Raw genomic sequence first — 16,277 nt, forward strand, 5'->3', positions numbered from 1 at the left:
CAAGCCAAAAAGGTAGGATAAAATTTTGGTCACCAAAGGTTCCTCCTTTGGAGACGAACTTAAGTTAAACTTTATTATAGGGAAGTAACTTGTTAATTAGGTCCATAATCATCATACAATGAGTATTACATAAATAGAATGAACTATAGTATGCATTTGGAAAGAATCCAAGCCAAAAAGGTAGGATAAAATTTTGGTCACCAAAGGTTTCTCCTTTGGAGACGAACTTAAGTTAAACTTTATTATGGGGAAGTAACTTGTTAATTAGGTCCATAATCATCATACAATGAGTATTATATAAATAGAATGAACTATAGTATGCATTTGGAAAGAATCCAAGCCAAAAACGTAGGATAAAATTTTGGTCAACAAAGGTTTCTCCTTTGGAGACGAACTTAAGTTAAACTTTATTATGGGGAAGTAACTTGTTAATTAGGTCCATAATCATCATATTATGAGTATTACATAAATAGAATGAACTATAGTATGCATTTGGAAAGAATCCAAGCCAAAAACGTAAGATAAAATTTTGGTCACCTAAGGTTCCTCCATTGGAGACGAACTTAAGTTAAACTTTATTATGGGGAAGTAACTTGTTAATTAGGTCCATAATCATCGTACAATGAGTATTACATAAATAGAATGAACTATAGTATGCATTTGGAAAGAATCCAAGCCAAAAACGTAGGATAAAATTTTGGTCACCTAAGGTTCCTAATTTGGAGACGAACTTAAGTTAAACTTTATTATGGGGAAGTAACTTGTTAATTAGGTCCATAATCATCATACTATGAGTATTACATAAATAGAATGAACTATAGTATGCATTTGGAAAGAATCCAAGCCAAAAACATCGGATAAAATTTTGGTCACCAAAGGTTCCTCCTTTGGAGACGAACTTAAGTTAAACTTTATTATGGGGAAGTAACTTGTTAATTAGGTCCATAATCATCATACAATGAGTATTACATAAATAGAATGAACTATAGTATGCATTTGGAAAGAATCCAAGCGAAAAACATAGGATAAAATTTTGGTCACCAAAGGTTCCTCCTTTGGAGACGAACTTAAGTTAAACTTTATTATGGGGAAGTAACTTGTTAATTAGGTCCATAATCATCATACAATGAGTATTACATAAATAGAATGAACTATAGTATGCATTTGGAAAGAATCCAAGCCAAAAAGGTAGGATAAAATTTTGGTCACCAAAGGTTTCTCCTTTGGAGACGAACTTAAGTTAAACTTTATTATGGGGAAGTAACTTGTTAATTAGGTCCATAATCATCATACAATGAGTATTATATAAATAGAATGAACTATAGTATGCATTTGGAAAGAATCCAAGCCAAAAACGTAGGATAAAATTTTGGTCACCAAAGGTTTCTCCTTTGGAGACGAACTTAAGTTAAACTTTATTATGGGGAAGTAACTTGTTAATTAGGTCCATAATCATCATACTATGAGTATTACATAAATAGAATGAACTATAGTATGCATTTGGAAAGAATCCAAGCCAAAAACGTAAGATAAAATTTTGGTCACCTAAGGTTCCTCCTTTGGAGACGAACTTAAGTTAAACTTTATTATGGGGAAGTAACTTGTTAATTAGGTCCATAATCATCGTACAATGAGTATTACATAAATAGAATGAACTATTGTATGCATTTGGAAAGAATCCAAGCCAAAAACGTAGGATAAAATTTTGGTCACCTAAGGTTCCTAATTTGGAGACGAACTTAAGTTAAACTTTATTATGGGGAAGTAACTTGTTAATTAGGTCCATAATCATCATACAATGAGTATTACATAAATAGAATGAACTATAGTATGCATTTGGAAAGAATCCAAGCCAAAAAGGTAGGATAAAATTTTGGTCACCAAAGGTTTCTCATTTGGAGACGACCTTAAGTTAAACTTTATTATGGGGAAGTAACTTGTTAATTAGGTCCATAATCATCGTACAATGAGTATTACATAAATAGAATGAACTATAGTATGCATTTGGAAAGAATCCAAGCCAAAAACGTAGGATAAAATTTTGGTCACCAAAGGTTTCTCCTTTGGAGACGAACTTAAGTTAAACTTTATTATGGGGAAGTAACTTGTTAATTAGGTCCATAATCATCATACTATGAGTATTACATAAATAGAATGAACTATAGTATGCATTTGGAAAGAATCCAAGCCAAAAACGTAAGATAAAATTTTGGTCACCTAAGGTTCCTCCTTTGGAGACGAACTTAAGTTAAACTTTATTATGGGGAAGTAACTTGTTAATTAGGTCCATAATCATCGTACAATGAGTATTACATAAATAGAATGAACTATAGTATGCATTTGGAAAGAATCCAAGCCAAAAACGTAGGCTAAAATTTTGGTCACCTAAGGTTCCTAATTTGGAGACGAACTTAAGTTAAACTTTATTATGGGGAAGTAACTTGTTAATTAGGTCCATAATCATCATACAATGAGTATTACATAAATAGAATGAACTATAGTATGCATTTGGAAAGAATCCAAGCCAAAAAGGTAGGATAAAATTTTGGTCACCAAAGGTTTCTCATTTGGAGACGAACTTAAGTTAAACTTTATTATGGGGAAGTAACTTGTTAATTAGGTCCATAATCATCGTACAATGAGTATTACATAAATAGAATGAACTATAGTATGCATTTGGAAAGAATCCAAGCCAAAAACGTAGGATAAAATTTTGGTCACCTAAGGTTCCTAATTTGGAGACGAACTTAAGTTAAACTTTATTATGGGGAAGTAACTTGTTAATTAGGTCCATAATCATCATACAATGAGTATTACATTAATAGAATGATCTATAGTAAGCATTTGGAAAGAATCCAAGCCAAAAAGGTAGGATAAAGTTTTGGTCACCAAAGGTTTCTCCTTTGGAGACGAACTTAAGTTAAACTTTATTATGGGGAAGTAACTTGTTAATTAGGTCCATAATCATCGTACAATGAGTATTACATAAATAGAATGAACTATAGTATGCATTTGGAAAGAATCCAAGCCAAAAACGTAGGATAAAATTTTGGTCACCTAAGGTTCCTAATTTGGAGACGAACTTAAGTTAAACTTTATTATGGGGAAGTAACTTGTTAATTAGGTCCATAATCATCATACAATGAGTATTACATAAATAGAATGAACTATAGTATGCATTTGGAAAGAATCCAAGCCAAAAAGGTAGGATAAAATTTTGGTCACCAAAGGTTTCTCATTTGGAGACGAACTTAAGTTAAACTTTATTATGGGGAAGTAACTTGTTAATTAGGTCCATAATCATCGTACAATGAGTATTACATAAATAGAATGAACTATAGTATGCATTTGGAAAGAATCCAAGCCAAAAACGTAGGATAAAATTTTGGTCACCTAAGGTTCCTAATTTGGAGACGAACTTAAGTTAAACTTTATTATGGGGAAGTAACTTGTTAATTAGGTCCATAATCATCATACAATGAGTATTACATTAATAGAATGATCTATAGTATGCATTTGGAAAGAATCCAAGCCAAAAAGGTAGGATAAAGTTTTGGTCACCAAAGGTTTCTCCTTTGGAGACGAACTTAAGTTAAACTTTATTATGGGGAAGTAACTTGTTAATTAGGTCCATAATCATCATACAATGAGTATTACATAAATAGAACGAACTATAGTATGCATTTGGAAAGAATCCAAGCCAAAAACGTAGGATAAAATTTTGGTCACCAAAGGTTTCTCCTTTGGAGACGAACTTAAGTTAAACTTTATTATGGGGAAGTAACTTGTTAATTAGGTCCATAATCATCATACTATGAGTATTACATAAATAGAATGAACTATAGTATGCATTTGGAAAGAATCCAAGCCAAAAACGTAGGATAAAATTTTGGTCACCAAAGGTTTCTCCTTTGGAGACGAACTTAAGTTAAACTTTATTATGGGGAAGTAACTTGTTAATTAGGTCCATAATCATCATACTATGAGTATTACATAAATAGAATGAACTATAGTATGCATTTGGAAAGAATCCAAGCCAAAAACGTAAGATAAAATTTTGGTCACCTAAGGTTCCTCCTTTGGAGACGAACTTAAGTTAAACTTTATTATGGGGAAGTAACTTGTTAATTAGGTCCATAATCATCGTACAATGAGTATTACATAAATAGAATGAACTATAGTATGCATTTGGAAAGAATCCAAGCCAAAAACGTAGGATAAAATTTTGGTCACCTAAGGTTCCTAATTTGGAGACGAACTTAAGTTAAACTTTATTATGGGGAAGTAACTTGTTAATTAGGTCCATAATCATCATACAATGAGTATTACATAAATAGAATGAACTATAGTATGCATTTGGAAAGAATCCAAGCCAAAAAGGTAGGATAAAATTTTGGTCACCAAAGGTTTCTCATTTGGAGACGAACTTAAGTTAAACTTTATTATGGGGAAGTAACTTGTTAATTAGGTCCATAATCATCGTACAATGAGTATTACATAAATAGAATGAACTATAGTATGCATTTGGAAAGAATCCAAGCCAAAAACGTAGGATAAAATTTTGGTCACCAAAGGTTTCTCCTTTGGAGACGAACTTAAGTTAAACTTTATTATGGGGAAGTAACTTGTTAATTAGGTCCATAATCATCATACTATGAGTATTACATAAATAGAATGAACTATAGTATGCATTTGGAAAGAATCCAAGCCAAAAACGTAAGATAAAATTTTGGTCACCTAAGGTTCCTCCTTTGGAGACGAACTTAAGTTAAACTTTATTATGGGGAAGTAACTTGTTAATTAGGTCCATAATCATCGTACAATGAGTATTACATAAATAGAATGAACTATAGTATGCATTTGGAAAGAATCCAAGCCAAAAACGTAGGCTAAAATTTTGGTCACCTAAGGTTCCTAATTTGGAGACGAACTTAAGTTAAACTTTATTATGGGGAAGTAACTTGTTAATTAGGTCCATAATCATCATACAATGAGTATTACATAAATAGAATGAACTATAGTATGCATTTGGAAAGAATCCAAGCCAAAAAGGTAGGATAAAATTTTGGTCACCAAAGGTTTCTCATTTGGAGACGAACTTAAGTTAAACTTTATTATGGGGAAGTAACTTGTTAATTAGGTCCATAATCATCGTACAATGAGTATTACATAAATAGAATGAACTATAGTATGCATTTGGAAAGAATCCAAGCCAAAAACGTAGGATAAAATTTTGGTCACCTAAGGTTCCTAATTTGGAGACGAACTTAAGTTAAACTTTATTATGGGGAAGTAACTTGTTAATTAGGTCCATAATCATCATACAATGAGTATTACATTAATAGAATGATCTATAGTATGCATTTGGAAAGAATCCAAGCCAAAAAGGTAGGATAAAGTTTTGGTCACCAAAGGTTTCTCCTTTGGAGACGAACTTAAGTTAAACTTTATTATGGGGAAGTAACTTGTTAATTAGGTCCATAATCATCATACAATGAGTATTACATAAATAGAACGAACTATAGTATGCATTTGGAAAGAATCCAAGCCAAAAACGTAGGATAAAATTTTGGTCACCAAAGGTTTCTCCTTTGGAGACGAACTTAAGTTAAACTTTATTATGGGGAAGTAACTTGTTAATTAGGTCCATAATCATCATACTATGAGTATTACATAAATAGAATGAACTATAGTATGCATTTGGAAAGAATCCAAGCCAAGAAGGTAGGATAAAATTTTGGTCACCAAAGGTTCCTCCTTAGGAGACGAACTTAATTTAAACTTTATTTTAGGGAAGAAACTTGTTAATTAGGTACGTAATCATCGTACAAATGAGTATTACATAAATAGAATGAACTATAGTATGCATTTGGAAAGAATCCAAGCCAAAAAGGTAGGATAAAATTTTGGTCACCAAAGGTTCCTCCTTTGGAGACGAACTTAAGTTAAACTTTATTATAGGGAAGTAACTTGTTAATTAGGTCCATAATCATCGTACAATGAGTATTACATAAATAGAATGAACTATATTATGCATTTGGAAAGAATCCAAGCCAAAAAGGTAGGATAAAATTTTGGTCACCAAAGGTTCCTCCTTTGGAGACGAACTTAAGTTAAACTTTATTATAGGGAAGTAACTTGTTAATTAGGTCCATAATCATCATACAATGAGTATTACATAAATAGAATGAACTATAGTATGCATTTGGAAAGAATCCAAGCCAAAAACATAGGATAAAATTTTGGTCACCAAAGGTTCCTCCTTTGGAGACGAACTTAAGTTAAACTTTATTATGGGGAAGTAACTTGTTAATTAGGTCCATAATCATCATACAATGAGTATTACATAAATAGAATGAACTATAGTATGCATTTGGAAAGAATCCAAGCCAAAAAGGTAGGATAAAATTTTGGTCACCAAAGGTTTATCCTTTGGAGACGAACTTAAGTTAAACTTTATTATGGGGAAGTAACTTGTTAATTAGGTCCATAATCATCATACAATGAGTATTATATAAATAGAATGAACTATAGTATGCATTTGGAAAGAATCCAAGCCAAAAACGTAGGATAAAATTTTGGTCACCAAAGGTTTCTCCTTTGGAGACGAACTTAAGTTAAACTTTATTATGGGGAAGTAACTTGTTAATTAGGTCCATAATCATCATACTATGAGTATTACATAAATAGAATGAACTATAGTATGCATTTGGAAAGAATCCAAGCCAAAAACGTAGGATAAAATTTTGGTCACCTAAGGTTCCTCCTTTGGAGACGAACTTAAGTTAAACTTTATTATGGGGAAGTAACTTGTTAATTAGGTCCATAATCATCGTACAATGAGTATTACATAAATAGAATGAACTATAGTATGCATTTGGAAAGAATCCAAGCCAAAAACGTAGGATAAAATTTTGGTCACCTAAGGTTCCTAATTTGGAGACGAACTTAAGTTAAACTTTATTATGGGGAAGTAACTTGTTAATTAGGTCCATAATCATCATACAATGAGTATTACATAAATAGAATGAACTATAGTATGCATTTGGAAAGAATCCAAGCCAAAAAGGTAGGATAAAATTTTGGTCACCAAAGGTTTCTCATTTGGAGACGAACTTAAGTTAAACTTTATTATGGGGAAGTAACTTGTTAATTAGGTCCATAATCATCGTACAATGAGTATTACATAAATAGAATGAACTATAGTATGCATTTGGAAAGAATCCAAGCCAAAAACGTAGGATAAAATTTTGGTCACCTAAGGTTCCTAATTTGGAGACGAACTTAAGTTAAACTTTATTATGGGGAAGTAACTTGTTAATTAGGTCCATAATCATCATACAATGAGTATTACATTAATAGAATGAACTATAGTATGCATTTGGAAAGAATCCAAGCCAAGAAGGTAGGATAAAGTTTTGGTCACCAAAGGTTTCTCCTTTGGAGACGAACTTAAGTTAAACTTTATTATGGGGAAGTAACTTGTTAATTAGGTCCATAATCATCATACAATGAGTATTACATAAATAGAACGAACTATAGTATGCATTTGGAAAGAATCCAAGCCAAAAACGTAGGATAAAATTTTGGTCACCAAAGGTTTCTCCTTTGGAGACGAACTTAAGTTAAACTTTATTATGGGGAAGTAACTTGTTAATTAATGGGGAAGTAACTTGTTAATTAGGTCCATAATCATCATACTATGAGTATTACATAAATAGAATGAACTATAGTATGCATTTGGAAAGAATCCAAGCCAAGAAGGTAGGATAAAATTTTGGTCACCAAAGGTTCCTCCTTAGGAGACGAACTTAATTTAAACTTTATTTTAGGGAAGAAACTTGTTAATTAGGTACGTAATCATCGTACAAATGAGTATTACATAAATAGAATGAACTATAGTATGCATTTGGAAAGAATCGAAGCCAAAAAGGTAGGATAAAATTTTGGTCACCAAAGGTTCCTCCTTTGGAGACGAACTTAAGTTAAACTTTATTATAGGGAAGTAACTTGTTAATTAGGTCCATAATCATCATACAATGAGTATTACATAAATAGAATGAACTATAGTATGCATTTGGAAAGAATCCAAGCCAAAAACATAGGATAAAATTTTGGTCACCAAAGGTTCCTCCTTTGGAGACGAACTTAAGTTAAACTTTATTACGGGGAAGTAACTTGTTAATTAGGTCCATAATCATCATACAATGAGTATTACATAAATAGAATGAACTATAGTATGCATTTGGAAAGAATCCAAGCCAAAAAGGTAGGATAAAATTTTGGTCACCAAAGGTTTCTCCTTTGGAGACGAACTTAAGTTAAACTTTATTATGGGGAAGTAACTTGTTAATTAGGTCCATAATCATCATACAATGAGTATTACATAAATAGAATGAACTATAGTATGCATTTGGAAAGAATCCAAGCCAAAAAGGTAGGATAAAATTTTGGTCACCAAAGGTTTCTCATTTGGAGACGAACTTAAGTTAAACTTTATTATGGGGAAGTAACTTGTTAATTAGGTCCATAATCATCGTACAATGAGTATTACATAAATAGAATGAACTATAGTATGCATTTGGAAAGAATCCAAGCCAAAAACGTAGGATAAAATTTTGGTCACCTAAGGTTCCTAATTTGGAGACGAACTTAAGTTAAACTTTATTATGGGGAAGTAACTTGTTAATTAGGTCCATAATCATCATACAATGAGTATTACATTAATAGAATGATCTATAGTATGCATTTGGAAAGAATCCAAGCCAAAAAGGTAGGATAAAGTTTTGGTCACCAAAGGTTTCTCCTTTGGAGACGAACTTAAGTTAAACTTTATTATGGGGAAGTAACTTGTTAATTAGGTCCATAATCATCATACTATGAGTATTACATAAATAGAATGAACTATAGTATGCATTTGGAAAGAATCCAAGCCAAAAACGTAGGATAAAATTTTGGTCACCAAAGGTTTCTCCTTTGGAGACGAACTTAAGTTAAACTTTATTATGGGGAAGTAACTTGTTAATTAGGTCCATAATCATCATACTATGAGTATTACATAAATAGAATGAACTATAGTATGCATTTGGAAAGAATCCAAGCCAAAAACGTAAGATAAAATTTTGGTCACCTAAGGTTCCTCCTTTGGAGACGAACTTAAGTTAAACTTTATTATGGGGAAGTAACTTGTTAATTAGGTCCATAATCATCGTACAATGAGTATTACATAAATAGAATGAACTATAGTATGCATTTGGAAAGAATCCAAGCCAAAAACGTAGGATAAAATTTTGGTCACCTAAGGTTCCTAATTTGGAGACGAACTTAAGTTAAACTTTATTATGGGGAAGTAACTTGTTAATTAGGTCCATAATCATCATACAATGAGTATTACATAAATAGAATGAACTATAGTATGCATTTGGAAAGAATCCAAGCCAAAAAGGTAGGATAAAATTTTGGTCACCAAAGGTTTCTCATTTGGAGACGAACTTAAGTTAAACTTTATTATGGGGAAGTAACTTGTTAATTAGGTCCATAATCATCGTACAATGAGTATTACATAAATAGAATGAACTATAGTATGCATTTGGAAAGAATCCAAGCCAAAAACGTAGGATAAAATTTTGGTCACCTAAGGTTCCTAATTTGGAGACGAACTTAAGTTAAACTTTATTATGGGGAAGTAACTTGTTAATTAGGTCCATAATCATCATACAATGAGTATTACATTAATAGAATGATCTATAGTAAGCATTTGGAAAGAATCCAAGCCAAAAAGGTAGGATAAAGTTTTGGTCACCAAAGGTTTCTCCTTTGGAGACGAACTTAAGTTAAACTTTATTATGGGGAAGTAACTTGTTAATTAGGTCCATAATCATCGTACAATGAGTATTACATAAATAGAATGAACTATAGTATGCATTTGGAAAGAATCCAAGCCAAAAACGTAGGATAAAATTTTGGTCACCTAAGGTTCCTAATTTGGAGACGAACTTAAGTTAAACTTTATTATGGGGAAGTAACTTGTTAATTAGGTCCATAATCATCATACAATGAGTATTACATAAATAGAATGAACTATAGTATGCATTTGGAAAGAATCCAAGCCAAAAAGGTAGGATAAAATTTTGGTCACCAAAGGTTTCTCATTTGGAGACGAACTTAAGTTAAACTTTATTATGGGGAAGTAACTTGTTAATTAGGTCCATAATCATCGTACAATGAGTATTACATAAATAGAATGAACTATAGTATGCATTTGGAAAGAATCCAAGCCAAAAACGTAGGATAAAATTTTGGTCACCTAAGGTTCCTAATTTGGAGACGAACTTAAGTTAAACTTTATTATGGGGAAGTAACTTGTTAATTAGGTCCATAATCATCATACAATGAGTATTACATTAATAGAATGATCTATAGTATGCATTTGGAAAGAATCCAAGCCAAAAAGGTAGGATAAAGTTTTGGTCACCAAAGGTTTCTCCTTTGGAGACGAACTTAAGTTAAACTTTATTATGGGGAAGTAACTTGTTAATTAGGTCCATAATCATCATACAATGAGTATTACATAAATAGAACGAACTATAGTATGCATTTGGAAAGAATCCAAGCCAAAAACGTAGGATAAAATTTTGGTCACCAAAGGTTTCTCCTTTGGAGACGAACTTAAGTTAAACTTTATTATGGGGAAGTAACTTGTTAATTAGGTCCATAATCATCATACTATGAGTATTACATAAATAGAATGAACTATAGTATGCATTTGGAAAGAATCCAAGCCAAAAACGTAGGATAAAATTTTGGTCACCAAAGGTTTCTCCTTTGGAGACGAACTTAAGTTAAACTTTATTATGGGGAAGTAACTTGTTAATTAGGTCCATAATCATCATACTATGAGTATTACATAAATAGAATGAACTATAGTATGCATTTGGAAAGAATCCAAGCCAAAAACGTAAGATAAAATTTTGGTCACCTAAGGTTCCTCCTTTGGAGACGAACTTAAGTTAAACTTTATTATGGGGAAGTAACTTGTTAATTAGGTCCATAATCATCGTACAATGAGTATTACATAAATAGAATGAACTATAGTATGCATTTGGAAAGAATCCAAGCCAAAAACGTAGGATAAAATTTTGGTCACCTAAGGTTCCTAATTTGGAGACGAACTTAAGTTAAACTTTATTATGGGGAAGTAACTTGTTAATTAGGTCCATAATCATCATACAATGAGTATTACATAAATAGAATGAACTATAGTATGCATTTGGAAAGAATCCAAGCCAAAAAGGTAGGATAAAATTTTGGTCACCAAAGGTTTCTCATTTGGAGACGAACTTAAGTTAAACTTTATTATGGGGAAGTAACTTGTTAATTAGGTCCATAATCATCGTACAATGAGTATTACATAAATAGAATGAACTATAGTATGCATTTGGAAAGAATCCAAGCCAAAAACGTAGGATAAAATTTTGGTCACCAAAGGTTTCTCCTTTGGAGACGAACTTAAGTTAAACTTTATTATGGGGAAGTAACTTGTTAATTAGGTCCATAATCATCATACTATGAGTATTACATAAATAGAATGAACTATAGTATGCATTTGGAAAGAATCCAAGCCAAAAACGTAAGATAAAATTTTGGTCACCTAAGGTTCCTCCTTTGGAGACGAACTTAAGTTAAACTTTATTATGGGGAAGTAACTTGTTAATTAGGTCCATAATCATCGTACAATGAGTATTACATAAATAGAATGAACTATAGTATGCATTTGGAAAGAATCCAAGCCAAAAACGTAGGCTAAAATTTTGGTCACCTAAGGTTCCTAATTTGGAGACGAACTTAAGTTAAACTTTATTATGGGGAAGTAACTTGTTAATTAGGTCCATAATCATCATACAATGAGTATTACATAAATAGAATGAACTATAGTATGCATTTGGAAAGAATCCAAGCCAAAAAGGTAGGATAAAATTTTGGTCACCAAAGGTTTCTCATTTGGAGACGAACTTAAGTTAAACTTTATTATGGGGAAGTAACTTGTTAATTAGGTCCATAATCATCGTACAATGAGTATTACATAAATAGAATGAACTATAGTATGCATTTGGAAAGAATCCAAGCCAAAAACGTAGGATAAAATTTTGGTCACCTAAGGTTCCTAATTTGGAGACGAACTTAAGTTAAACTTTATTATGGGGAAGTAACTTGTTAATTAGGTCCATAATCATCATACAATGAGTATTACATTAATAGAATGATCTATAGTATGCATTTGGAAAGAATCCAAGCCAAAAAGGTAGGATAAAGTTTTGGTCACCAAAGGTTTCTCCTTTGGAGACGAACTTAAGTTAAACTTTATTATGGGGAAGTAACTTGTTAATTAGGTCCATAATCATCATACAATGAGTATTACATAAATAGAACGAACTATAGTATGCATTTGGAAAGAATCCAAGCCAAAAACGTAGGATAAAATTTTGGTCACCAAAGGTTTCTCCTTTGGAGACGAACTTAAGTTAAACTTTATTATGGGGAAGTAACTTGTTAATTAGGTCCATAATCATCATACTATGAGTATTACATAAATAGAATGAACTATAGTATGCATTTGGAAAGAATCCAAGCCAAGAAGGTAGGATAAAATTTTGGTCACCAAAGGTTCCTCCTTAGGAGACGAACTTAATTTAAACTTTATTTTAGGGAAGAAACTTGTTAATTAGGTACGTAATCATCGTACAAATGAGTATTACATAAATAGAATGAACTATAGTATGCATTTGGAAAGAATCCAAGCCAAAAAGGTAGGATAAAATTTTGGTCACCAAAGGTTCCTCCTTTGGAGACGAACTTAAGTTAAACTTTATTATAGGGAAGTAACTTGTTAATTAGGTCCATAATCATCGTACAATGAGTATTACATAAATAGAATGAACTATATTATGCATTTGGAAAGAATCCAAGCCAAAAAGGTAGGATAAAATTTTGGTCACCAAAGGTTCCTCCTTTGGAGACGAACTTAAGTTAAACTTTATTATAGGGAAGTAACTTGTTAATTAGGTCCATAATCATCATACAATGAGTATTACATAAATAGAATGAACTATAGTATGCATTTGGAAAGAATCCAAGCCAAAAACATAGGATAAAATTTTGGTCACCAAAGGTTCCTCCTTTGGAGACGAACTTAAGTTAAACTTTATTATGGGGAAGTAACTTGTTAATTAGGTCCATAATCATCATACAATGAGTATTACATAAATAGAATGAACTATAGTATGCATTTGGAAAGAATCCAAGCCAAAAAGGTAGGATAAAATTTTGGTCACCAAAGGTTTATCCTTTGGAGACGAACTTAAGTTAAACTTTATTATGGGGAAGTAACTTGTTAATTAGGTCCATAATCATCATACAATGAGTATTATATAAATAGAATGAACTATAGTATGCATTTGGAAAGAATCCAAGCCAAAAACGTAGGATAAAATTTTGGTCACCAAAGGTTTCTCCTTTGGAGACGAACTTAAGTTAAACTTTATTATGGGGAAGTAACTTGTTAATTAGGTCCATAATCATCATACTATGAGTATTACATAAATAGAATGAACTATAGTATGCATTTGGAAAGAATCCAAGCCAAAAACGTAGGATAAAATTTTGGTCACCTAAGGTTCCTCCTTTGGAGACGAACTTAAGTTAAACTTTATTATGGGGAAGTAACTTGTTAATTAGGTCCATAATCATCGTACAATGAGTATTACATAAATAGAATGAACTATAGTATGCATTTGGAAAGAATCCAAGCCAAAAACGTAGGATAAAATTTTGGTCACCTAAGGTTCCTAATTTGGAGACGAACTTAAGTTAAACTTTATTATGGGGAAGTAACTTGTTAATTAGGTCCATAATCATCATACAATGAGTATTACATAAATAGAATGAACTATAGTATGCATTTGGAAAGAATCCAAGCCAAAAAGGTAGGATAAAATTTTGGTCACCAAAGGTTTCTCATTTGGAGACGAACTTAAGTTAAACTTTATTATGGGGAAGTAACTTGTTAATTAGGTCCATAATCATCGTACAATGAGTATTACATAAATAGAATGAACTATAGTATGCATTTGGAAAGAATCCAAGCCAAAAACGTAGGATAAAATTTTGGTCACCTAAGGTTCCTAATTTGGAGACGAACTTAAGTTAAACTTTATTATGGGGAAGTAACTTGTTAATTAGGTCCATAATCATCATACAATGAGTATTACATTAATAGAATGAACTATAGTATGCATTTGGAAAGAATCCAAGCCAAGAAGGTAGGATAAAGTTTTGGTCACCAAAGGTTTCTCCTTTGGAGACGAACTTAAGTTAAACTTTATTATGGGGAAGTAACTTGTTAATTAGGTCCATAATCATCATACAATGAGTATTACATAAATAGAACGAACTATAGTATGCATTTGGAAAGAATCCAAGCCAAAAACGTAGGATAAAATTTTGGTCACCAAAGGTTTCTCCTTTGGAGACGAACTTAAGTTAAACTTTATTATGGGGAAGTAACTTGTTAATTAATGGGGAAGTAACTTGTTAATTAGGTCCATAATCATCATACTATGAGTATTACATAAATAGAATGAACTATAGTATGCATTTGGAAAGAATCCAAGCCAAGAAGGTAGGATAAAATTTTGGTCACCAAAGGTTCCTCCTTAGGAGACGAACTTAATTTAAACTTTATTTTAGGGAAGAAACTTGTTAATTAGGTACGTAATCATCGTACAAATGAGTATTACATAAATAGAATGAACTATAGTATGCATTTGGAAAGAATCGAAGCCAAAAAGGTAGGATAAAATTTTGGTCACCAAAGGTTCCTCCTTTGGAGACGAACTTAAGTTAAACTTTATTATAGGGAAGTAACTTGTTAATTAGGTCCATAATCATCATACAATGAGTATTACATAAATAGAATGAACTATAGTATGCATTTGGAAAGAATCCAAGCCAAAAACATAGGATAAAATTTTGGTCACCAAAGGTTCCTCCTTTGGAGACGAACTTAAGTTAAACTTTATTATAGGGAAGTAACTTGTTAATTAGGTCCATAATCATCGTACAATGAGTATTACATAAATAGAACGAACTATAGTATGCATTTGGAAAGAATCCAAGCCAAAAACGTAGGATAAAATTTTGGTCACCAAAGGTTTCTCCTTTGGAGACGAACTTAAGTTAAACTTTATTATGGGGAAGTAACTTGTTAATTAGGTCCATAATCATCATACTATGAGTATTACATAAATAGAATGAACTATAGTATGCATTTGGAAAGAATCCAAGCCAAAAACGTAGGATAAAATTTTGGTCACCAAAGGTTTCTCCTTTGGAGACGAACTTAAGTTAAACTTTATTATGGGGAAGTAACTTGTTAATTAGGTCCATAATCATCATACTATGAGTATTACATAAATAGAATGAACTATAGTATGCATTTGGAAAGAATCCAAGCCAAAAACGTAAGATAAAATTTTGGTCACCTAAGGTTCCTCCTTTGGAGACGAACTTAAGTTAAACTTTATTATGGGGAAGTAACTTGTTAATTAGGTCCATAATCATCGTACAATGAGTATTACATAAATAGAATGAACTATAGTATGCATTTGGAAAGAATCCAAGCCAAAAACGTAGGATAAAATTTTGGTCACCTAAGGTTCCTAATTTGGAGACGAACTTAAGTTAAACTTTATTATGGGGAAGTAACTTGTTAATTAGGTCCATAATCATCATACAATGAGTATTACATAAATAGAATGAACTATAGTATGCATTTGGAAAGAATCCAAGCCAAAAAGGTAGGATAAAATTTTGGTCACCAAAGGTTTCTCATTTGGAGACGAACTTAAGTTAAACTTTATTATGGGGAAGTAACTTGTTAATTAGGTCCATAATCATCGTACAATGAGTATTACATAAATAGAATGAACTATAGTATGCATTTGGAAAGAATCCAAGCCAAAAACGTAGGATAAAATTTTGGTCACCTAAGGTTCCTAATTTGGAGACGAACTTAAGTTAAACTTTATTATGGGGAAGTAACTTGTTAATTAGGTCCATAATCATCATACAATGAGTATTACATAAATAGAATGAACTATAGTATGCATTTGGAAAGAATCCAAGCCAAAAAGGTAGGATAAAATTTTGGTCACCAAAGGTTTCTCATTTGGAGACGAACTTAAGTTAAACTTTATTATGGGGAAGTAACTTGTTAATTA

The sequence above is a fragment of the Medicago sativa genome, chromosome 1 (genome assembly GCF_051527215.1).
Source record: "Medicago sativa cultivar Bolivia chromosome 1, Bolivia_mono, whole genome shotgun sequence".
NCBI classification, from domain to species: domain Eukaryota; kingdom Viridiplantae; phylum Streptophyta; class Magnoliopsida; order Fabales; family Fabaceae; genus Medicago; species Medicago sativa.